The sequence below is a fragment of the Grammomys surdaster genome, unplaced genomic scaffold, assembly GCF_004785775.1.
Source record: "Grammomys surdaster isolate TR1022 unplaced genomic scaffold, NIH_TR_1.0 234, whole genome shotgun sequence".
Classification (NCBI taxonomy): domain Eukaryota; kingdom Metazoa; phylum Chordata; class Mammalia; order Rodentia; family Muridae; genus Grammomys; species Grammomys surdaster.
Genome location: NW_021604679.1, coordinates 2,943,812 through 2,968,382, shown reverse-complemented (window position 1 = coordinate 2,968,382; position 24,571 = coordinate 2,943,812). Strand labels below are relative to the sequence as shown.

General features: G+C 45.3%; 1 pseudogene; it reads left to right on the top strand.

Moving 5' to 3' along the window:
• Window positions 1-23,346: 23,346 nt before the first annotated feature.
• LOC114626406 lies at window positions 23,347-23,753 on the top strand (annotated as a pseudogene).
• The last annotated feature ends 818 nt before the right edge of the window (window positions 23,754-24,571 follow it).

The window sequence follows — 24,571 nt, the reverse complement described above, 5'->3', positions numbered from 1 at the left end:
TCCTGGAACTCACTCTGTAGACCAGGCTGGCCTCGAACTCAGAAATCTGCCTGCCTCTGCCTCCCAAGTGCTGGGATTAAAGGCGTGCACTACCACCGCCCGGCTTGTATTATCTTCTTAAATTTTATTTTTATTGTATGTGTAAGTGTGAACGTATGCTGTGTGCATCCAGCCGGAAGTGTGTATCCCTGGAGCCAGCCGGAAGTGTGTATCCCTGGAGCCAGCCGGAAGTGTGTGTCCCTGGAGCTGGATTTGTAGGCGGCTCGAGCTGCCCGACATGGGTGCTGGGAATAGAAGTCAGGTCCTTTGTAGGAACAAGGGCTCTTAATCACTGAGCTATCTCTGCAGCCACACTCACATTGTATCCCATATGGAGCTGTGATCAAGAATATAGTGACACTGGGATCTAAGATACGTTGTTCTGCTTCTCGCCTTCAAATGACAATCTTACCCCAAGGTTAAGGCCGAGGGTAAGGGCAGAGCTGTAGTTATCGACAGTGCCCAGTGCTGGCTGCTTTGTTTGGGGTATGAGTGGATGCAACATCAGAACCCCTTCACCAGCCTCCAGGCAGTTAGCATTCTGTCTAAACTCCACCCCCACAGTTACCTGGCAACAGCCAGGTAGTCCTGGCCCACTATAAAAGGGGCTGCTTGCCCCCTCCTCTCTCTTTTGCTCTCTTGTACTCCAGCTCTCTTCATCCTGATGTCCCCTTGCCCCTTCCCTTCCCCTTCTCTCCACGTGGTCATGGCTGGCCTCTACTTCTCTACTCTCTCTGCCTCTACTACCCTCTCAACTCCCTTCCCCATTCCCTGAATAAACTCTATTCTGTACTATACCATCCTGTGGCTGGTCCCTCAGGGGGAAGGGATGCCTCAGCATGGGCCCGCTGAGACCTCCCCTTCCCCCATACCTCACCACACACACCTCCACAGAACATACCCTCTTTCTCTTTCTATAAACACATCACACACTGTTTGCAAAGCTCACATTACATAATTCAGATTAGCTGTAATAGTAACTGACCTGAATGTGGCAGGTGACCATTGGGGCGGTAGAAGGGCAAATAGTCCCAACCTGTTAACGTTTGTTAATATAATGGACTGTGAGTCTGGCAGGCAAGCAGAATTGTTTCCAATCACTCACCAAAGCTGAGTGTCACAGAACAAGTCTGTAATCTCAGCACTTGGGAGACTGAGGAAGGAGGATTCCTATGAGTTTGAAGGTGGCTTGAGCAGCCTAGTGAGACTCTGTCAGAAGGAGAGAGGGAGGAAGAAGATTCTGGAGTACTGCCTCATGCCTTTAATTGGGAGGCAGAGGCAGGTGGATCTCTGTGAGTCTGAGGACAGTCTAATCTGGAGTGTGTTCTAGGCCAGCCAGAGCTACACAGTGAGAGGCTACCTCAAACATAAAAAGAAGAGGAAGCAGGAGAGGAGAAAGAAAAGGAAGAGGAAGATGGCATCTTGCTGCCCATTAAACTGTGCCAGGCACTTGGGTGAACACAGCTCTTTTTTGGTATTCTCCACAGTCCTGGTTGTCGCCTGTCTTTCCTGTCTTTGAACCTGAAGTTATGAGGAGTTGGTCACAGAGGGAAGTTCGGCCCTGGGACTCCTGACTCTTATCAAGTCTCAGGCTTGGAGACAGAACCTAGGTTTGTTCACTGGCTTCCACTGTTATCAGCTGTGAGTTGAGATGGAGATGGTACCCCACAGAGTATCTAGTAGATTAGCTGTGGTCTGGGGGCCACAGAGGAGAGAGCAGGCCTCTGACCTGGCCTCCCTGAGCCTGTAATTTCCCTGTTCCTTTTCTCTTCCCAAGGAGCCAGCCAGTCTTCCAGCTATCTTGTTTGTGATCAGTCTCCTGTTTAGAACTCTAGCTTCCTAAGGGCAGGGACTGCAGGGTTCTCTTCCGGGCTGTGGTAATCGGTCATGCTTAGCAGTCCCAGCACACAGCAGACACTCAGGACACTTCCTTCTGGATGGATCTCCTGTCATTTCGTGTCTCCTGTCATTTCCTAAGTAGAATTGGTCTCTAGGGTCAAATCTGATTACTGTTGTGAGCAGTTTTTATATTTTTTTGTCTGTTTGAGACAGGGTTTCATAGCCCAGGGTGGTCTGGAATTTATAGCAATCCTCTTACTCCAACTTCCTAGGTTCTAGTATTATGTGATCTGCCAGGTCCAGCTGTTTGGTTTTTTTTTTAAATGATTTTGTTTCTGTGTAGCCATAGCTGTCCTGGAACTTACTCTGTAGTCTAACTAGGCTGGCCTCAAACTTAGAAATCTGCCTTGTCTCTGCCTCCCAAGTGCTGGGACTAAAGGCAGGGCTACCACTGCCTGGAAGGTTCTTAAGTTTTTAAGTAGTTAGAAAAACCTAAATCGCCGGGGCGGTGGTGGCGCACACCTTTAATCCCAGCACTTGGGAGGTAGAGGCAGGCGGATTTCTGAGTTTGAGGCCAGCCTGGTCTACAGAGTGAGTTCCAGGACAGCCTGGGGTATAAAGAGAAACCCTGTCTCGAAAAAAAAAAAAAAAGAAAAACCTAAGTCATAACATATGAGATCATTCAAACTTTGAATCTCTGTGTGATTCTGCATGCATATTCATTTCTGCATATATATAAACACATATATACCATATATTTTTTTTACCAGCCACAGCCACAATAGTCATTTACATATTGTTACATATTGTTTATGGTTGCTTTCATTCTACAGAGCTGGTTATCAGCAGCAGACAATATGTCCTGTACCATAAACCTACCCTTTTTCTCAGGGTGAGCAGAGATAGCAGTCCCCAGTGCTTCTTTAATCTCAACTATGCATGAGCATACTTAACTCTCCTTCATCCAAACCTTTATTCGTTTGACAAATACTTGCTGAGCTCACACTTTTTTTTTTTTTCTCGAGACAGGGTTTCTCTGTGTAGCCCTGGCTGTCCTGGAACTCATTCTGTAGACCAGGCTGGTCTCGAACTCGGAAATCCGCCTGCCTCTGCCTCCCAAGTGCTGGGGGGAGCTCACATTTTTAAAAACAAAGTTTAACTCCATATGTCTCTGTGGTTAGGGAAGTGCATTTGGTAAGTGCTGTCAGTGCTCATCCTTTGGTTGAGATGGCCTTCGGTGGCTGTGTGGGGAGAAAGGGAAGAGGCCACATCCTTGGGTGCTTAATACAGAGGCTTTGGACGGAGGACCTGGTTCCATAGACCGGGACACACCTCTTACTTTGCACACTCAGAAGCTTTGATCTTTTCGCCTGTGCCTCTGACTTCACTTCACATTGTAAAACACATCCGCAGGCGCCCTCTTCCCCTTCCACCCGAGCTTTCCATTTCCTCTGTCTTCTGTCCCAGCTGTTAAAGCTATAGTAACTAAAGATGGGGCCAGGGGCATGGGGAAAACAGCTCCTGGAGCTTAGTGTCCCGGAGAGCCTACTGCAGGCTTTACATAGCCACTTTAATCTAGAAAAGCCTTTCTTTCAATGGCAGGTACCTTTTTATTCTATTTCACAGATGGAAACCTTGAAGCTCAGAGAAGTGAAACAATTTGCCCAAGGTCTGTTAAGCAGAGAAGACTGGACCCTGAAGCCAGACTGCAACTCCTGAGCCTAAGCTCTTGCCATGTTGGTCAGGTGCCAGGCATATCCAGTAATGCCAGGAAAAAGAGGTGGTTAGAAAGCAAGGCTACCTCACCCCCTGTCTCTTCTGGAAAACTGGTAGTGACAGACCAGTGGATTGAGCAGTTCCCACCAAAGGATATAAATTCTACCAGGTCAGAGGCTAGATGAAGAACAAAATTGGGGTTAGGGTTGTAGCTCAGTGGTAAAGGAAAGCTGAGCATGCCTGAGGCCCAATCCCCTCCGTCAAAACAAATGGACATCCTGACTTCTGACTACTCCTGATGGAATCAGAGGATAATTACCCACAATACCTGGGGCTATGAATTCAGCCGAACTGACCGGACAGGCAAGGCCTGAGGTACTTGTGGAATGTTAATGATGATACTAGAGAAAAAGGAGTGGCGGGTAAGTTTGGGGACTGCTGAGTGAGAGGCAGGTAAGATCTGGGCCTGGTGGCTTCCTGAGGGAGGTACCGAGCTGTGCACAGCAGGGGGTTAGCCTCCGCCCTGGGTCAGCAAGCACCTCTAAGGAGCAATGTTCCAAGGAACTCAGTTTGGGAATGTGGCTTCAGCCCTTGCCGTTTCCTCTTTATTTAGTTAGCAATTACCAAACATTCCTGCGAGTGCCGATCTTGGCGACCAACAGACTGGAATCTCTGCCTTGAATCTCTGCTGCTTGTGCCCCGAAAAGGAAGGGGATCGTCCACAGACAGCAAGCTCTGTTAGGAAAAGATCCGAAGGTTAGTGAAACAAGATCATACCAGGGTTTTTAGAGAGCCTGGTGACTCAGGGATGTCTCAGTAAAAATTCATGTAGGCTGAGGTCCTATAAGCTGCCCTTGGTGACTAAGGTTTCACGTATCTCAGTTTGTCAAATTCTTTGTTAAGTGGTTCAAAACATCGAGAAAGACCTTAGAGCACTAACAGAAACTTTCTTCTCAATGACACAGGAGGCCTCCCTTTCTCAGTCAGTGGCCCTGGGCTCCAGAGTAAAGTAAGCATGGGAATGCATGGAATTTATTTGTAGTTTGCAGGAAATAAAGTGTTATTGTTAGGGTAGTTTCCTGTCATAAACACACACACACACCAACGCTTTAATTTGGTTTTAAAATAGCAACCTTAGATGTTTTTGATCCAGGAACATATGGGAAACCCAAAATTATATGTGTTTTCTTTGCTTTTTTGAATTTGTGGTGTAAGAGTTCTCCATATTTCTCACAGATAAGAAGTTAGATGATTCTAGTTTCTTGGTGCTGTGCATGTGAAGATGCATGGGTTTACTGTGTGTTTGTATATGTGTGTGTATGTATGCATGTGTGTGGGTATGTATGTGTGTATGTATGTATGTTTGTGTGTGTGTGTAGGTGGCTCTACAGTATAAATACGGAGATACTGGAGAGTTCTATGATGCATTAGATATGAAAAGCTATGAGGCTGGTGTGTAGCTCTGTGTCCCAGTACTGAAAGCAAAAAACCTAAAAATAAATAAACAAACAAACAAACAAACAAACAAACCAGTAATGGCACCAGAACCCCCAATTAGGGAGGAAATGGCAACCAACACAAAAAGGCAGGATGTAACTATGGTAGTTATGTATGAAATTCTCAGAAAACTAGGTGGAGGTAAGCCTGCTTGGGGTGTGGGTGTGGGGACTGGAGTGTAGGATGTGGGGGTGTGGGGAGTGCTGGTGTGGGGGCGGAGTGTGGGGTGTGGGTGTGGGGGGGTGGTGCTGGGAAGGAAAAAAAGTTCAGCCTCCTCAGTGCTTCCCAAGGTTTTGGAAACTAGCTTAGGGATTTTTCTTCCTGAGAGATGAACACACACAGTTATTCAACAGTGAGCATTGATGGTCAGGGCCACCCACGGGTACGGCTTAAGTGTTAAGGCCCTGGGGATTACGTTAAGGAGTCAGTGTCTTGGGAGGTGTTACGGTAGTGACCATTTGCCAGTTGATATATAAGGATTTTATTTTTATAATAATTTTAGATTATTTATGTATATGAGTGCTTTATCTACATATATCTATGCACATAACATGTGTGTTCCTGGGGCCCCTGGAGATGAGGGTTCCAGGACTACCCGGGAACGGGAGTTACAGACAGTTGTAAATATGTAGATGCTGGGAATCAAATCCAGTCTTCTGCAAGAGCAGCTGGTGTTTTTAACCTTTGAGCCATCTCTCCAGCCCTGTGTTTTCTTTCTATTCTTTTTTTGTTTTTCTTAGAGACAGGGTCTCACTATGTAGCCCTGCCTGCAACTTGCTGTGTTACCCAGGCTGACCTTGAACTCACAGAGATGCTCTTGCCTTTTCTGTCTACCGAGGACTGGGATTAAATGAGCTACTGGATTTCTTTTATCTTTCTTTTTTTTTTAGGCCTACTTTATTTTATTGTTTTATGTGTATGAATGTTTTTCTTGAAGGTATATCTGGATATTTTGTGCACCCTGGAACTGGAGTCAGGGTGCTTGTGAACCCCCATTTGAGTGCTGGAAACCCAGATCTTGTTTCTTAATTGTAGTTAGGAAACCAGGCTTGAAGTTCTGACTACTGTGGAGCTACTGGTGTCTGCTGTGGTCTCCTTCCTGTCTCATTTGGTTTTTTGTTTGTTTGTTTGTTTTGTTTTGTTTGTTTTTGTTTTTTTCGAGACAGGGTTTCTCTGTGTAGCCCTGGCTGTCCTGGAACTCACTCTGTAGACCAGGCTGGCCTCGAACTCAGAAATCCACCTGCCTCTGCCTCCCAAATGCTGGGATTAAAGTCATGTGCTACCACTGCCTGGCTGTCTCATTTGTTTATTCATCTAAAGCTTTATATTTTATGCGTTGTACTATGCAGGTGCCTTTGGAGGCCAGAAGAGTGTCAGGTTCCCCTGCTATTGATTGGGAATTTCAGGTGGTTAAGAGCTCCCGGGATGGGTGCTGGGGACAAAAGTCAGGTGCTTTGAAAGAGCAGGAAAAGCTTTTAACCGGTGCGCTGTCTTTCTAGCCCCACCTGAGGGCTCAAGGCCTCACTATGTAGCAGAGAATAGGCATGACTTCCTGATCCTTCTGTCCCCACCTCCCGAGGACTGGGACGTCTGCCCTTGCCTTGCTCTATGTTGTTCTGAGACAAGGACACACTACTTAGTTCCCTGACTGTAGCGGTCCTGTCCTTCTGCTTGCTTCCTGTGTGCTGACATTATACGTTTACACCTCCACCACACTCAGCTTCTGTCTTACTCTTCTAGGGTCTCATCCTCTCTTTCTAGAAGCTATTGAGGAAGCATGACTTAGCCAACAGATAGGCTGCCCCCCCTTCTCTCTTTTTTTTTTGGGGGGGGGGAAGGGAGTGAGCTTCAAGACAGGGTTTCTCTATGTTGCTCAAGCTGTCCTAATCTCACTCTGTAGAACAGGCTCAAACCCACAGAGATCTGTCTGCCTTGTGGGTTAAAGGCATGCACCATCACCACCTGAAGCTTGAGACAGACAGGCTGTCAGCTCTAGGGCTGCCCCAACTATTTATTCTAGGATTCAGAAAAGCCCGTTGGAGAAGTGCACCAGTGAGGCCCAGACTAGTGCAGTGAGATAGAGAAGTCAGGAATGCGCCCTGATAAACATCCCTTAAGCCCTGGGCACACTCTTGTCCGATACAGGGAATAAGTAAATTCCCTGGTTGCTAAATTGGAGTCTGTTTCCGTTGCTAGATGAGGTGGCAATCTCTCCTGTCCCAGCCTCCATATATATATATATATATTTTTTTGTTTTGTTTTGTTTTTCGAGACAGGGTTTCTCTGTGTAGCCCTGGCAGTCCTGGAACTCACTATGTAGACCAGGCGAGCCTCGAACTCAGAAATCCGTCTGCCTCTGCCTCCCAAGTGCTGGGATTAAAGGCGTGCACCACCACCACCCGGCTTTTTAAAAAAAAACAAAAAACAAAAAAACAAAAAAACAAAAAAACAAGGTCTTGTTTATAGACATTGCTAACCTCGAAGTTGCCAAGATCCTCTTGCCTCAGCCTCTGGAGTTCTGGGATTACAGGCACACACTACCCTGGGCTCACATTCTCTCTCCTAGCTCTTTATTATTTATTTATAACAGATTGTGTGCTGTTGATTCTGCAGAGTGAACGGTGAGATCGTGAGCCCCAGTAACACTTTTGAGAGATGAGAAGGGGAGAGAGGGAGAGAAGGAGAGAGAGAGAAGCCCTGGGAGGGAAGGGGCAGGTTGCCAAACTGGTTTAACTCTGCTCTGGAAGACCAACAAGAAAAAACAAAAGTCCAGGCTTCCTTCTAGAACATTCCAGCTTATCAACAAAGGGAACTGGGGAAGAGAAGGAGGAAGACGGAAAAGAAAGCGCCAAGGGCAGGACTCCAGGCTCCTTTCTCTCCATAGGAGCAGTAAGGAATGCTCAAAGGCCTGGCTAGGGAAAGGTGACTGTTTATTCTGAGGTGTGAGACCAGGAGGACTGGCTGCCTTGACCGACAGTGATGTTTAACCTGAGGAATGGAAGGAGTATTGTCTTCAAGAAGCAGCGTGCTGTCAGTTTCCAGGAAATACTACTTAAGCATTTGAGTAGGTGCAGGCCCTGCTATGCTGGAGTTCAGTTCTCAGAATCCTCAAGAGTAGAAACGAAAGTTGTCCTCTGACCTTCGTACATGTGCTCCCCAGCAAAGTAAATAAGTGTTACAAGATGATTTTTAAAAGGAAACACGAATTTTCTTAAAACCACTTTGCAGCTCTAATGCCTGTGTTTCCTCTCTAGGTGTGCACCTCCACTAACGCCTAGAAGGATTCCTGTCTCCATCTTTCCCTAGCAGTCTATTCTGCTTCCTGCCACGGTGCACAACTTGTCTTGTCATCTCCTTTCTTATCTTGAGACTACAAAACATCCCAGAAAGTCTAGAATGAAATTTCAGTAGCTGGAGTCATAGCGACAGATAGATCTTGTCTTTCTGCCTAGACCATTTTCAACAACACTCTTCTTCCTCCTCCTCCTCCTCCTCCTCCTCCTCCTCCTCCTAAAAGCACACTTGCCCTCAGACCCTTTGTAGTCCCTGACTGGTTTTGAACTCACTATTCTCCTGTCTCAGCTTCCCAAGTCCTTGGGACTATGTGATCTACTGTAGCCGGCTTATGTAAGCTTCATATCTTTTGAATATTTAAAAGGACTTTTTTTTTTTAGTTTTTCAAGACAGGGTTTCTCTTTATAGCCCAGGCTGTCCTGGAACTCACTCTGTAGACCAGGCTGGCCTCGAACTCAGAAATCCGCCTGCCTCTGCCTCCCAAGTGCTGGGATTAAAGGCGTGCGCCATCACCGCCTGGTTGAAAGGACTTTTCCAGGGAGTAATTTTGAGTATAAGTTAGGATTACTGAGCTTAGACCTTATTTCTTCCTCTCACCCCTGTTTCTCTGTGTAGCCATGGCTGTCCTGGAACTCCCGCTGTAGAATTCACAGAGATTCTCCTGCCTCTGCCTCCTGAGTGCTGGGATTGAAGGCCTGTACCTCCACTAATCAGCTGACCTTATTTCTTCTTAAGTGAAGATATAAAAGTTATACATCCTTTTATAAGTTATACTTGAAAATCACTTTTAAAGACATTTCCAGCTGAGCAAAGGTACCTGGTTCTTTTCAGTTGAGCATGGAATGAAGTGGCTGTAGGGATTGGCTTGGGGTCTGGAGAGACTTCAAACACTAGATCCTGCCCCCTGCCTCCTGCCTCCCTGTTTTGAGACTGGGTCTAAAATATAGGAGAATGACCTACTGAGCTATATTCCAGCCCACGCTAGACTCTCTTTTCTAATCGTATCTCCTTTCTTGTCCTACTTTGACCCCTCCCTTGGCTTGGTACTATCTCTGGTTTGGATTTTTGTACCTATACCAGGGCCTCCATGCCTAAGCGCCTTCCTAGGCTTCAAGAAAGACAGAGCTTTGGCTGGGAACACTGGTGTTCTGATTTACTCAGCCACATGTAAGTGAGATGGGTGTGTGTGTGTGTGTGTGTTGTTTTGAGGGACCTATCTTTGCTCAGGCACCCACACCCCACACCCCTCTATTTAATCTCCTAGTATACCTTATGACTTCCTGAATGCTGGTTGCTTATGACAGTCTTCTCTGAGGTTCTGAGCAAATTAGATTATCTCCACACATGAGACCACGGGTGAGCATTACACACGTGATGCTGAGTGACAGGAAGCAGGCAGCACACACACACTGTGGTCCTTGTATGCAAATGAAGCCAATGGCTGGGACAGTGACTAGGACAAGATGAAGGCTGCAGGGAATGGAGCAAGGGAGCTCGGATGCTGCTGCTGTTGAGTATTCATCATCCTAATGTAAGTGCTGGCTACAAGAGGTGGTTTGTTTTTTTAATTTAATTTTATTTTTTTTTTATAAATTAGGGTATTGCTATGTAGCCCTGCCTGGCTTTGAGTTCATGGCAATCCTGCTTCCTGCTCCCAAGTGCCAGAATTACAAGCATGTGACTTGATGCCCATATGAGTACAGTGTAGCTGCCTTTAGACACATCAGAAGAGAGAATTGTATGCATTACAGATAGTTGTAGGTCACCTTGTGGCTGCTGGGAATTGAACTCAGGACCTCTGGAAGAGTAGACAGTGCTCTTAACCTCTGAGCCATCTCTCCAGCCCCCAGTTATTTTTGCTTTTAACACCTGGGTTACACAGTGAGTTAGGGCTAGTCTTCCTCATACTACAGAACCTTATCTCAAGAAATATATATATGTATGTATATATTTACATGTAATTACAGTTTGTGACTTTTTGTATATAAAACTTAAAAACATTGATTTTGTTTGTTTGCTTGAGACAGAGTTTCTCTGTAGCCCTGACTGTCCTGGAACTGCCCTGTCTGTCCTGGAACTCGCTCTGTAGACGAGGCTGGCCTCATAAAGGTTCGCCTGCCTCTGCCTCCCAAGTGCTGGGATTAAAGGTGTGCACCACCACCACCCGGCTTGTTTTATTTTAAGATTTATTATTTATGTTTGTTTCCACTGATGTTTTGCCCACATGTTTATCTGTTTGGGGGTGCCAGATTCTCTTGAACTGGAGTTACAGACAGTTGTGAGCTACCATGTGAGGGCTGGGAATTGAATCTGGGTCCTCTGGAAGAGCAGTCAGTGCTCTTAACTGCTGAGCCATCTCTCCAGCCCTTGAAATAGGTTCTTACTGTATAGCCTTGACTGTCTTAGAACTGGCTATGTAGACCAGACTGTCTTGATCTCACAGAAATCCACCTGTCTCTGCTTCTGGAGTACTGGAATTAAAAAAGTTATGCTCCACCATGTCAGGCTAATAGAGACTATTTTAAAATGTTATAGTGTGTTTAATTACTTTTGAATCCATTATGATGCTTTCTTTTTAAAATCCACACCATCGGACCATAAAATACTGGTTATAGTCAGTTTTCTGTTATTGGGTGGTCACAGTAATTGGTATGGATGGGTCAAAATCAAAGGTTACATGTTTGATTTTACTTTTAAACATGTGGCTTTGTGTGTGTGTGTGTGTGTGTGTGTGTGTGTGTGCGTGTGTGTGTTTAAGGGAACTTATTTTCCCAGACTCTATATGCAAACAATTTGCTCTCTATGCCATTCAAAGAAACCTCAGGATAAAAGTGTGGGACATGTAATCCCCAGGTAGGGATAATGATGGACACTTGCTTTTGCCTTCTAACCTGGAGTCCCTATTCTGTGATAACCTGCCCTCGCCTTGGCGGGTACATTAGTTACTGGCCTCTGGGTACAGTGCAATCTTGAGCATAGTGGTGTCAATGATGTTAACATCTCACGGTTTCTGAGGGCAAGAGTTTGGGGAGGCACAGCTTGCTGTGGCTAGCTGCCTGGATCTGAGGCTTGCTTCCAAACTAATAGGGCTATTGGCAGAACTCAGTTCTTCTCAGGTTGCCTCCTCTTCTTGGCTGTGATCTGTTGGCCAGCCCCGATTCCTGGAGGCCACTCAATTCCTTGCCACAACATGGCTCCTTATTTTGTCAAGCCAGTAAAAACAGGATACCATTAGCATGTGGACTCTCAAGCCTTGTGACATGTAACTGCATAGCTGGCCACTTTATTTACTGGTGAGGAGCTAGCCACGGGATGTGTACCTTCTAAGGCAAGGATTGCACAGAGGTTGCAAAAATACTGGGAGGCACAGTCGTGGCAGCTGGCCTGCCCATCTGCCACTGACACAGCAGTTTAAGGGAAGAAGACCCCTCTGGCCTGAGGCAAGCCAGTAACCACACAATGTTTCCTGGCCACAGAAGTTGGCTACAGGTGATGTAAAGTCTAAGTGACTTAAGTGTTGGGTGAATAGACTGAGTTTTTAGACAGGGAGGAAAGTCCTGGGACGGGAAACCAATCTGCAAAGGCTAGGATAGAACCCATTGTGAGAAACACTGTAATTCTGCACTCATGGAGACAGACAGGGAAGTTCAAAGGGAGTAGGCCAGGCTGGATTACATAAACAAAAAAGAAAAGCAACAAAAGAAATCATAAAAGTATTCATTGTTTATAATAATGGATCTCACTATAGTATTTTATATCTTTATTTATAGTGTTTTTTATTCTTATTTATTTATTTATTTATTTATTTATTTATTTATTTTTGACAGGTTTTTCTGTCATAGCTCAGATTGGCCTTGAACTTACCATAAGCCTCCTAAGGACTGAGACTACAGGCATAGGTCATTATGGTATGCCAGGGTTTATTAAGATACTTTTGTATATACAAAAAATGTCCTTTGATCATATTTATCTTCCCATAGTCCCCTATTTTTATAGATTTATATTTTTTATAGATTTCACATATAAGAGGAACATATACAGTATATATATGCATACATACATATATACATATATAATTTTTCATGTTTTTGAGGCTATCTTGTAAGTCACCATATAGCTGAAGATGACCTTGAACTTATTTTTTTTAATTTTTCTAGAATTTTATTTTATTTACATTAGTATACTGTAGCTGTCTTCAGACACACCAGAAATAGGCATCAGATCCCATTACAGATGGTTGTGAGCCACCATGTGGTTGCTGGGAATTGAACTCAGGACCTCTGGAAGAGTGCTCTTAAGAGCCAGTGCTCTTAACTGCTGAGCCATCTCTCCAGCCCCAACCTTGAACTTCTAATCCTCCTGACTATCCTCCCCTATTCCTGAGATTACAGGCTTGTGCCACTATACCCCATTTGTGAGTTGGCGATTGTGCCATTACTTTATATATAGGACCATATATATATATATATATATATATTCCCAAGGGAGTAGTGTCTCCCATTGTTCTTATTTTCTGAGACAGAGTCTCATGTAGCCTGGTTTAGTCCTAAATCTACTGATATGAGACTCCTCCGTAATCTCCATTTCCTAAGGGCTAATTTTCCTAGAGTAAGCCAGCACACCCAGCTCTGAGTCTGGTTTGTTTTTCCTAACATGGTTAGAGATTCCTAGTTGCTATCAGATGGTTGATTAGCTGGTTGGTTGGTTGGTTGGTTGGTTGGTTGGTTGGTTGGTTGGCTGGCTGGCTAGTTGGTTGGTTGATTGGTTGGTTGGTTTGTTGGCTGGCTGGCTGGCTGGCTGGCTGGCTGGCTGGCTGGCTGGTTGGTTGGTTGGTTGGTTGGTTGGTTTTAGACAGTCTTCTTTGTCTCTCAGACAGACTGGCCTTCATCTGTACTTTTCTATGTAGTCCAGGCTGGCCTTGAATTCTCTCAGCCTGATTTGTTACTGATTAGACTGGCCCCTTTTAGACTGGCTCTTTTTCCTTTTCTGAATTGTGAAAACGATAAGACTGAGCATCGATTAAATAGTGGAACGAACTTCTTCCTATTCAACAAGAACAGGAGAAACGGGGACAAATTTGTCAACTCACCTTTAACTTTTGGGCTTGGGAGGGAGGTTGTAGATACAGTATCAAAAATGAGGGGAAGAGAGTGCTGGAGAGATGGCTCAGCAGTTGAAGGCACTAGCTATTATTCCAGAGGAAATGGGTTCAAATCCCAGTACCCACATGGCACTCACAACTATCTATAACTCTATCTATAACTATCTATAACTATCTGGCACTCTCACACAGATATACATTCAGGCAAAACACCAATGCACATAAAATAAAGATAAATTTTAAAAAAGTTTTAAAGATAAGATGAAGGATGGCTGCTAAGAGTGATAGGTAGTGGAGATTTTTTTTTTTTTAAAGATTTATTTATTTATTATATATGAATACACTGTAGCTGTCTTCAGACACACCAGAAGAGGGCATCAGATCTCATTACAGATGGTTGTGAGCCACCATGTGGTTGCTGGGATTTGAACTCAGGACCTCTGGAAGTGCAGTCAGTGCTCTTAACCACTGAGCCATCTCTCCAGCCCGGTAGTGGAGATATTTATTCATCTCTTTTCTGGGCTGCTTTTTGTTCCTTTTATAGTTCCCTGCCACCATTGCCATGACAATTGTCAACAGGCATGGTGCTGGAAGATTCGCCATTTAGCCGGCAGATAGATTACAGTGTAGTTAAATGTCTGGCTGTTGCTCTGGTGGCCATCTTAGGTGCAAACAGTTTGTGCTCATACATCTTCCCGAGGCCCTTCTGGCCCAAAAGATCCCTTCCTCAAAATGCAACAAGAAACAAAAGTCAGGCCTGCCAGGCAGTCCTAGGGGTGACAAAATAGGAGCCGTTTTCCTGCCACAGGGCCATGTTGGGTTAAGCCCACCTGCAGTAGGCCCTGCTCCATGTTGAAAATCACCTCAGCTGATGGAATCCATGTGCTATCCTGACTAGACTTTTTCCTAAGCAATGCTTGGGATGGAACCCAGCACCTTATGGCTCTGCTAGGCCATCCCAGCAGCCTATCAGCATCTCTCGAGTTCCCAACTTGTATATTGCCTAGTGTGCCTGAACCACACTCGGGTAATGGGTAATGCCGAGCTAGTAAATGTATGGTAAATGTGAGATTTTTGTTTGTTTTTGGATGCTAATGAGCTAATGGCTTTAGGATGAAGGCTGGGCACCTGGAAAGCGCGGGGAAAGGAGAAAAGCTGCAAATTCATTACCAGTGGTTAACTCAGTCATGCTTATACAGTGAACATTCAACAAAAGACCTGAGTTCAGAGAGCCATGAGATGGCGGGGTGTTCCAAGCACCTAGGGGTTGGCTCTAGATTAAACCCCTGCCTTGACTTTGTACTGACCCCTGTGCGCCCCTGCATCTGTTACCTAGCTTTATAGTAAGCCAGCAAGCCTATTTCCTTACTTGCAACACCAGCCCCAACACAAGTAGAGAGGCACGGCTGGTGTGGTGGTTTGAATGGAAATGGCCTTCATAGGCTCACAGGAAGTGGCCCTACAGGAGGCGTGGCTTTGTTGGAGTGGGTGTGGCCTTGCTGGAGGAAGTATGTCACCGTGGGTAGGGGGGAAGAGCTTTGAGTTTCAGAAGCTCAAGACAAGCCCAGTGTGTCTCTTCTTGCTGCTTGTCAATCTGGATGTAGAACTCTAGCTACATCTCCTTTGCCATGTCTGCCTGCGTGCTGCCATGCTTCCCGCCATGACGATAATGGACCTCTGAATTATAAGCCAGCCCCAAGGAAATGTTTTCCTTCATAAGAGTTACTGTGGTCACAGTGTCTCTTCACAGCAATAGAACACTGACTAAGATAGCTGGGTTTTATTTGGTTAGAAGCACAAGCCAAGAATGATTCATAATGACTGGCATTGAATGTGGGAAACCTGGGACCAAAGTCGTCAACCTAGGACTGGCTGAATTGTATCAGATCCAGAGTGAGTTACGGGACTTTGAGCTGGCATCTGCTTCAGGGCCTTCTGATGGCTGAGTATGTAGATGACCCCTCCCACACCTGTGCACAAATGTTTTCTTTGATGATTGATGGCTAAGTAGAGAAAATTCTTTGATTTGTTTTCTCCTCTCAGATAACCTTTAAACATGTCTCCTCTAAGGGGAAAGCGTAGGACCTTCAGGATGATTTAGCAGGTAAAAGCGCTTGCCATGCAGGGCTAACAAGCTGAGTTCAAGCCCTGGAACCCATGTTAAAGTGCAGGAGGGGCTGGAGAGATGGCTCAGCGGTTAAGAGCACTGACTGCTCTTCCAGAGGTTCTGAGTTCAATTCTCAGCAACCACATGGTGACTCACAACCATCTGTAATTGAGTCTGATGCCCTCTTCTGGTGTGTCTGAAAGCAGCTACAGTGTACTCATATAAATAAAATTTTTAAAAAACTTAATTAAAAAAGTGGAAGGAGCCGGGCGGTGGTGGCGCACGCCTTTAATCCCAGCACTTGGGAGGCAGAGGCAGGTGGATTTCTGAGTTCAAGAGTTCGAGGCTAGCCTGGTCTACAGAGTGAGTTCCAGGACAGCCAGGGCTACACAGAGAAACCCTGTTTCGAAAAACCAAACAACAACAACAACAAAAAAACAAAAAACAAAAAACAAAACAAAAAAAAAAGTGGAAGGAAAAAACCATCATGAAGCTGACCTCTGACCTCTACATGTGTGCCATGGCACGTTTGCACACTTCTTTTCATGACTTGAAAAAATGTCAGGTGTCAAGGAGGAGTAGGGTGTTATTGGCACCCCCCTTCCCTGCCCACGCTGGAGACAGGGTCTCACTGCGCAGCCTAGGCTGGTCTTGATCCTCCTGCCTCAGCATCGCTAGGCTTACAGCTGGTCCATCGTGCCCAGCTTCCCCTTTCACTGTCGAAAGAATCAGTTCTTAACCTGTGGTCATATATCAGGTAGCCTGTGTATCAGATATTTATTTATATTATGATTCATAACAGTAGCAAAATTACAGTCATAAAGTAACAACGAAAATAATTTTATGCTTGGTGGTCACAGTATGAAGTGTATTAAAGGGTAGCCACATTAGGAAGGTTGAGAACCACTGATCCAAAGTGTTGGAGTTGGGAGGACAAATTAGATAGTCAAGGTTTAAGGTGGATTGTGTTGTTGTTTTGTTTGCTTGTTTTGTCTTAACGTGGAAAGCCTTAGGGAGGGCCACCACTAGAGTCAACTGTCTTCCTCTAATACCAAAGCTCAAACTTAGAGCCCTTATGGCCACTGCCTGGGGGTGGGGGGGGGGGGACTGTGCACTCTGGATCTGTTTGCTAGCTCTGTGGCAAAAGGCCTGACATCAAGGTACTAGCGAATCTGAGGCAGAAGGATCCCCAATTCAAGGCCTGCCCGTGCTACAGAGTGAGTTCTAGGCCAGCCTAGTCAGCTTAATGACTCCCCCCCCCCCAAGTCTTAAAATACAAACCATAAAAGCTGTTGAGAATACTGCTCAGTGGTAGGAACTTGCTGATAGGCATGGTCCCCAGACATAATCCTCAGTACCACAGCAGGGAGATAAGACTGTGTACACACACAGGAATTTGGATTGAACATGTGCCCAGATTTATAACCCAAATTTGTAAGCACTAATGTGCTATTGAACTGTTCCTACTGTGTGCCCCATGCACACCGCAGAGCTGGAGCAGGAGCTTGCTGAACCAGCCTGGTGGCTCTCAGCTCCACTTACTAGCTAGTTAAGAGCTAATTGTGAAGCTGGGCACTGTAGCACACATACTATAAACTCAACACGTCGGAGGCAGAGCCAGGAGGATCGATTCTGGTCCAAGTGGGGTATGAGGCTGCATACCTTTCATCCCAGCACTTGGGAGGCAGAGGCAGATGGATGTCTGGAGTTTGAGTCCAGCCTTGTCTACAGAGCAAGTTCCAGGACAGCCAGGGTTGTTACACAGAGAAACCCTGTCTCAAAAAACAGTAAACAGCCGGGCGGTGGTGGCGCACGCCTTTAATCCCAGCACTTGGGAGGCAGAGGCAGGCGGATTTCTGGGTTCGAGAGTTCGAGGCTAGCCTGGTCTACAGAGTTCCAGGACAGCCAGGGCTACACAGAGAAACCCTGTCTCGAAAAACCAAAAAACCAAAAAAAAAAAAAAAAAAAAAAAACAGTAAACAAACAAATGAATGAATAAAAAGAAATTGAGTCCAAGGGCTGGAAAGATGGCTCACAATTAAGAGCACTTCTTATTCTTTTTTTTTTGTTTGTTTTTGGTTTTTTGGTTTTTTGAGACAGGGTTTCTCTGTGTAGCCCTGGCTGTCCTGGAACTCACTCTGTAGACCAGGCTGGCCTAGAACTCAGAAATCTGCCTGCCTCTGCCTCCCAAGTGCTGGGATTAAAGGCGTGCGCCACCACCACCCGGCCCATTCCGTGTCTCATAGCCATCCATAGCTCCAGTTCCAAGGGACCCAACTGGCATGCATATGGTGCACATACATATATGCAGGCAAAACATTCATACACATAAAGGAAAATAATTAAATATAAACAAGCACACAAAACCAAAAATCTAAGCTGATATGTTGGTTGGTACATGCTGTTCTCCACTGGCAAGGGCAGGTGGATCTCTGTGAGCTCCAGGCCATCTGGGGCTGCATAGTGAGACCCTGTCTCAAACAAACACACATAAACAACGTAGCTAGCTAGAATTAGGGACTTGGCTAGGAGCAGTAGAGAGCAAAGAGCAAGGCACTGATCTACAGGGGAGAGCTGCAGAGGTTCCCTCTCTTCCTCTCAGTCTTCCTAATGCTACAGCCCTTTCATACATTTCTAGAATCATGTTGTGGTGACTCTCAACCATAAAACTGTTCCATCGCTACTTCATAACTGTAATTTTGCTACTGCTATGAATTATAATGTAAATATCTGTGTTTTCAGATGGTCTTAGATGGCCCCTGTGCAGGGGTCATTCAGCCTTCATGGGGATTGCGACCCACAGGTTGATAAACACTGCTGTACAACCTAGGCTGAAAGTTACTTTCGGAAAAAAGGCGAGGCCAGACGCTGCGGTGATACTGAAGATATGGGGAAGAAGTGAAAGGCAGTTGGTCGATGTAGGTCATTGTTGATGATACGAGCTCTGGAGACAAGCCAGGTGGATTTGTGCCTGTCCGTTCACACTTGTATGAGAGTGTCACGGTCATCTTCCATACAGTGCTAGCAATGCTGTGGACAGTGAAGGTCACATGGGGTAATATATGGAGGTGACTGGCCCAGGCCTTAGACCATAGTAAAATGACAGACAAGGTCAGCATTCATGAATAAGACTCGATGGACCTTTTTAATGTTTCATGTGCTGTGAGTATATTCTTCTGTTTCACTAAAAGATCCCCCCGGCTTGTGTTTGATGAAAGCGTGACTTGGAGGTGGTATCTGTTTGTGGGCATCTCCTGACTCTGATGCTTCCCCATGATACTCTGCTGCCCTGATGCTAGGTCCCCAGAACCCAAGACACTACTGCTGATGGACTCACTGAATGCACACAGGCTGGCTGCAGAAATGCCTCCCATTTCCACCGTGGCCGTTCTTTTATGTGGTCCATTGGCCATTTGAGGATTTGGCTCCCATGATACTGCACTGCATGCATTACTATGCTGCCTTTTGTCTTGGAGGCTTTGTGTGTTGCCAGTCCCTGGCCAACACGGTTTCAGGAGGCCAGTTTCGCCTTGAGTTCACTCATGGCTCCAACTAAACTAAGAAGTGTGATTGTTCCGACTCTCGGAGGTTGGGGAATCTTGACTTTCTTTTAAAGATTCAGATACCAAATGTGAACTTGGCAACCACGTCCCCCCCTTTCTAAGTCCGATCAAATGCATGCCACTGTCTTCGCCAGGGTTGTGCTTCCAGAGGCAGTCATTGCCACGCTCTGCAGACTGTTGACTGCCTTTGTTTCAGAAGCTGTGTGGTCCCTGGAAGAACACTGAACGTAGAGCTTCCCTCACGCAGCTTCTAGGGCCCACTACCTCCCGTTCAAACCTGGATGGATGCGCAGCCCCAAAACTTGGTGAGCTCAGATGAGATACCAGATCTGAAAGGCAATATTATTATAAAATACTGTAAAAATAGAAAGCATTTTAAATATGTATGGTGAAAAAAATTGAAGAATTGGAATTGAATCTAGAAACTGAGTGTATATATATATACATATATATATGTGGGTACACTGTAGCTGTCTTCAGACACACTAGAAAAGGGCATCAGATCCCATTATAGATGATTGTGAGCCACCATGTGGTTGCTAGGAATTGAACTCAGGACCTCTGGAAGAGCATTCAGTGCTCTTAACCGCTGAGTCCTCTTAGCTGCTGTCCAGCCCCAGAAGGCCCTATTTCTTTTGTTACCTCTAGATTATGAGATGATGACTTGTATCGTTTCCTCAGCCTTGCCTGTGTGCACTACCTAATTTTGCCATTGTGAATTGCAGAGAGGGGAAAAACGTATTTGAATCATTAAAAATAAGTCATGGGTCTGAGACAGAAGAGTTGTTTTGAGTTGGAGGACAATCTAGGCTATGAAGTAGGACCCTACTCAAAAAAGTATAGAAAGAACGATGCAGCTGTAAAATTACTGAAGAGTGAGTTGGAAAGACGCTTTGTCACTTGAGAGCACTGGCTGCCCACCCAGATTTCAATCCCAGCGCCTCTGCGGCAATCCATCACCATCAGTAACTCCAGTTCGGGGGGGGGGGTGTCCACCTACCTCTCCTGTCCTCCACTAGCTCCAGGCACCCACATGCTACAGAGACATACATGTAGGCAAAACACACACAGAGAGAAAATAACAGGAGAAAAATCCTGAAATTACTGAGGAATGACACCTACTCCGGGTTATGCTTCTGTTGTTTGCAAAGCACTCTGTGTGGCCCCTGCTGTGCCTGTAAGCCCTTGCTTCTACACTGGCAGGTTGCTGCATCCACATACCACATGGCCTTGTCAGTGGTGCTGCAGCTTCCTTTCAGTTTGGAACCCGAGTCACTGGAGCAATGGAAGTCAGTCCTCAGGAGCGCTTCCTTCAGAACCCTTCAGTCACCCGAATCACTGTTGTTCCCTTTCTGTGGCCTTGGGACCATCTTTACCCACATACACTTCCTCAAAAAATTTTTTTAATTAAAAAAAGAAAATTAGACTTGATTGTTGGGAGCCGACTCCTAGCCAAAAGTGGCTATCATCTTTACAGCCATCTCAGGCCATATACCCTGACAAGAGACTTGTTTTCAACAGCCCACAACAATTGAGCACACTCTGACACTTTTCTCACGTATCTTGTTTTGCTGTTTAGTGCCGCCAACAGCTAGGCGCACATGATATCCACGCTGCTAGCTAGGTGCACGTGGTCTCCACGCTGCAAGGCACATGACGTAGTGCCTTCAGCTGTCCTTGTCCACGAGGGCAAGGCACGTGGTAAAGGGTAGAAATACCCAGGATTTCCTTTCAATAGAGAGACTTGAGAGACTTGATCAGACTCCCTGTTTTGTCTCCATTCTTCGCCTCTCCGTCCCCACTCTCTCTCTTGCTAGGCCCTGACCCGCCGACCGGAGCAGCAGAACGGGCTGTTACAAAGTGGCCCACCGAATGTGAGGCAGCTCGGGCGGCTACACTTGATGGAGCGCGTACCTTTAATCCCAGCGCTTGGAAGACAGCAAGTTCGAGGCCAGCCTGGTTTACAAAGTGAGTTCCAGGACAGCCAGGGCTGTTACACAGAGAAGAGACCCTGTCTCAAAACACCAAAACAACAAATTTTCTATGAGTGTTTTGCCGGCATGTGCATCTGAGTACCATTTGTGTGCCTGGTCCCCTGGGAAGCCAGAAGCTGGTGTTGGAACCCCTGAACCTGGAATTTCAGAGAGTTGTGAGCCACCACTCTGAAAAAGCAGGCAATGAATGCTCTTAACTTCTGAGTCATCTCTCCAGCTCCCACGTACACTTCTTAAAATAACTTTCAAAAATTTTATTTAGTCTTGGGCAGATGGTTCATCAGGTAAAGGTCATGCAAACCCTGGCAATTGAGTCCAATTCTTGGAACTAAAGAAAGAGAGAACAGACCTCACAAAGTTGTCCTCTGACAGGCCTGGAGAGATAGCTCGTCGGTTAAGGGCACTTGCAGAGGAGCTGAATTCAGTTCCCTACACTCCCATGGCACCTTACAACCCTCTGTAACTCCAGTTCCATGAGAATCTCACACCCTCCTCTGGCTTCCGTAGACACCATGTGTAAGTCATGTGCATTTACATATGCACATATTTATATACATTCATTTACATGTATGTGTATATTTACATATATATAACCAGGCAAAACACTCATACAGATAAAATAAAAATCAAGTAAATTAAAAAAAAATGTTCTCTAAAATTTACACAAATGCCCTCCCCCATCCTGGGTGCACATGCAATAATAATGCTTTTTAAAGAAAATTAATTATGCCCTATTCTACACAATTTCAATTGGAAGTTCAATGTGAATAAATTTAATATCAAAAATTGAAAACATAGTAAATCCATTACATTGTTTCTTTAAGTGCACTCCTCCCTCCTCACCCTGCACCTGTGTTTTTTAGAGGTCACGCTATGTACATGCAGGCATGTGTGAGTATATATGTTTGCATATGCGCAGAGACCAAGTGTGTTGCTGACATCCTATGTTTAGTCAGCAGACCACAGCCCTGACTGTCCACAGTGCTCCAGATGAGAAACTGGTTGGGATATCTGCAGAGGAATATGGGTTTCACAGGGACTTTGCACTCATCAGCACCCATTTAAAGATACCCAAACTCTCCTCTATCTTTCCCTTTGAGACAGTGTTTCCATCCCTCCCTCCCAACCTCCCCCCACCCCTTTCTGGTAGATGCTATCCTAAGGCAGCTTGTCCTATGCTGGTTGTCCTTATTCATTTTCTACTGTACAGCTGTGTGTGCAAGCATCCTAAAGAGAGGCTCTGAAGGTCAGCAGCTGCCCTTCCACATTGAGGTAGCATCAGAAACTGACGAGAACCTCACAGATCCATTCCATTTGGTAGGTGAGTTTTAAACACAGAAGGCCTTTGATTGACACACATCTCTTCTGGGGATGGACTAGTAAGGAGGTAGAGGCTGTCACCCTCTGGGTGAGATAAGAGTTGGGGTGTGCGTGTGGGTGTTTCTTTTGAAGTAGGTTGGGGAACATCTGTTGTGATTTGGGGTACAGAGTGGATTAGCGTATGTTCTCAGGATGATTAATTTTAGGAAAGAAAACATATGGACACAGAATTTTGAAATTGATTTCCTTAAAAGTTCCATGCCCACGTACCCTCTGGAGAGTCTTCATGTTCCCATAGAGGGATTCTTACATCCACTCGATTTGACTCAATGCGCCTTCCCGTAACTAAGCAACACTTTCCTTTTAGTGATTCGGAAGGATTTTGCACATAGCGTGCATGTTAAAGAAAGCAGGGTCGCTGTATTTATACCATGCAATACTTCATATGTCAAGCAAGAAAAATTCCTTTGCGGGGAGATGGCATAACATCATAGTTGACTTCTCTATTTGCATACAAAATGTTGAGGCAAATCATTGTCTGCTCTGATGCACAGCCTTAGCACCTTTGAACTGAGATGAAAACAGATTCCTCATTAGGATGTGAGTCTCAGCAAGGTCGTATGTGTAAAGCCCTCTATACAGTACACAGCGTATACCAAATGTTGAGTAAATATCAGTTGTTAATTTAGGCATTGCTGTGTTTACCAGCATGGGTAGCCAAGATGGTGATAGAATAATTATTCCAGTCCTGTTTCCTCTCTCTTGGCTCTTTGTGCACACATTATTGTATCCTACTGCTCTGATTTTATGGACAGCTTTAGGTCTTTAATAGTCCATTGACCTCTCCTTCCTGCTGGGTGTCTCCTTGCTGTAAAAATGGGCAAGTTCATGAAACCCGGGAAGGTGGTGCTGGTCCTGGCTGGATGCTACTCTGGACACAAAGCCATCATCATGAAGAACATTGATGGTGGCACAACGGACTGCCTTTACAGCCATGCCCTGGTGGGTGGGATTGACCCTATCCCAGAAAAGTGACAGCTGCCATGGGCAAGAAGAAAATCACCAAGCGATCCAAGATCAATTCCTTTGTGAATTTTTATAACTACAGCTACCTCATGCCTACAAGGTACTCCGTGGATATCCCTTTGGACCAAACTATTAACAAGGATGTGTTCAGAGACTCAGCTTTGAAATGCAAGGCCAGACAGGAGGCCAAGTTCAAGTTTGAGGAGCAATACAAGACAGGGGAGAACAAATGTTTTTTCCAGAAGCTTTGCTTTTAGGTATATTTTTGGTTTTGCCATTAAAAATTTAAAAAAATAAAAATAAATAAAAAATAGAACAGTCTGTGGAGTCCCACAAGCCCCAGGACCACTCCATCTTATGCCCTTACTTTCTGGTCAGCCTCATAAGGACACCGTGTAAATTGTGGAAGAATGCTTTCTGGAAAGGCCGAGGCACCGTAATTTTTGTTTTTTAATATTTCAGGATACCATGCCATTACATAATGTAGATGAATGATGTTTGGCTTATTATGGGCTCACTTGCACAAAACATATGTAAAGATATGACTTCCAGTAATGATACCAAAGCACCTTAGTCCTTGTGTGGGTAGTCGTCTTACTGGGTTACACAGTTTTAATCCCAGAGGAGTTGTCTCTTGACATTAAACTGTCCAAACAGTATTTATATCTGTGGCTGCCCTGCAAGATCACTTACCCTGCAGAGCCGTTTAAAAGTAGTTAATGACAGAAGAGACGTGACTCGGCCCTTATGAGTGATCGCCGAAGTTCGACCCATGCTGTCATGGTTTATGGAGGAAGGCAGTTTGTCCATACCCGGCGTCCACCACAGCAGGTAATTTGAAATGAAATGAGACAGTTTCTACAAGCAGATTGATTTGGGAATCTTGCCTGTTCTTCCCTTTGACCCTTGACAAGTTGACACTACAAAGATTGTGACTTTAAAAAATGATTGGGTGCAAATACATTTAGGTAGATGATTTACTGTGGGCTGAAGCAAGGACAGTGGCCGAGGAGATGCTGCAAGGGAGGCGACTGTAAACTTTAACAACTCAGGTTTTATGTTTCTGTGGCTTATT